Source organism: Rhinopithecus bieti, unplaced genomic scaffold (assembly GCF_001698545.2).
Source record: "Rhinopithecus bieti isolate Rb0 unplaced genomic scaffold, ASM169854v2 scaffold_23869, whole genome shotgun sequence".
Lineage (NCBI taxonomy): Eukaryota > Metazoa > Chordata > Mammalia > Primates > Cercopithecidae > Rhinopithecus > Rhinopithecus bieti.
In genome coordinates, this window is record NW_016810959.1 from 24,994 (window position 1) to 26,227 (window position 1,234).

Here is a 1,234-nt window from a genome sequence, read left to right on the forward strand (position 1 = left end):
TTGGGGACAGTCAGCAACAAGTAACCGATCGTGAAACTGTGGCAGCCCTGGGGTGAGGGTGAGAGACCCGTGCTCCGCGCCGGAGATCTCAGACTGAAGAAGGGAACGACCTCCTACGCAGACCTGCACTGCAGCACCTGGGCTGGCAGCCAGGTTGGGGACATCGTCCCCTGCTGGGAGACCAGAGAAGGCAGGGAGCGCGCCTTGAGTCCGCTGGCTGAATCTCCCCAGAACTGGAAAGCACCGCCTAGTCGGTACCTTTGAACCGAAACGAAAAGCCCACGGGCGCGCAGTCCGGAGAGGAGGCGATTGTGGGTGGAGGTAGTGCCAGGGTAAGGACATGGAGCGGGTGGACAAGAACCGCTAGGGGACCGCTAGGGCGTAACGGGCGCTGGGAAGAAGGGGCCGCAGCAGCCTGCGCCCTACGCCAGGCCCGGGCCTCATCCGGCACTCAACCAGTGCCACGATGAGTCACCTACCGGCAGGGCATACTCCGTACCGGGGCCGCACGCACGAAGTGCCGGGGGATGTTGGGAACCCCAGTCCATCCGGCACCCCCCCAACAAAACCGTCCAGGGCCGGAGGTTACCGGTTTGTACCGAAGGGAAGCGGGGTGGAAGGGAGGGGGTCTCCTGCACGCGGGCGCAGGAGCACACGTGCACGCCCCCCCCCCCCCCCGGGGTGCTTCGTTCTCACGTGCACGGCCCCGTGCCCCGAAGCCCCTCCCCGAGCAGTGTCGGGGCGGGACCTCGCCGGGCGGCAGCGCCCCACTCAACAAAGCGTCCCGCGGGCCCTGCTCCATGACTCACCGCTGGGTGGGGTCGGGCGCGCGGGCAACCCGCGGGCCCAGACGGGGTAGCAAGGGCCGGAAGCCCGGCTCCCGACTCGGCTTCGCCCCCACGACCTCCGGCCGCCTTAAGTCCCGAGGGGCCGTGGCCCTGGGTCGTCTCCCCTGTTCCCAGCCCCTAGTCCCAGCTGGCAGAGAGAAGTTGCCGAGGCCCGCGCCCTTCCAGGGCTCCTTGCCCCGCCCAGAGCTGAGCCTTCCGAGGATCTGAGGACCGAGTCCAGTCCGGCTCCCAGGAAGGGCCGGGATCCTGGGGCAGGGAATAAGGGGCGGGGGCTGGCGCCTGAGTCGGGCGTGGGAGGGGCAATAACAGAGATGGGGGCTGAGCCTCTGGTCTGGGAGCGTCTGGAGGCAAGCGGCGGGATGGAAAACATTCCTGAGACAGTTGGC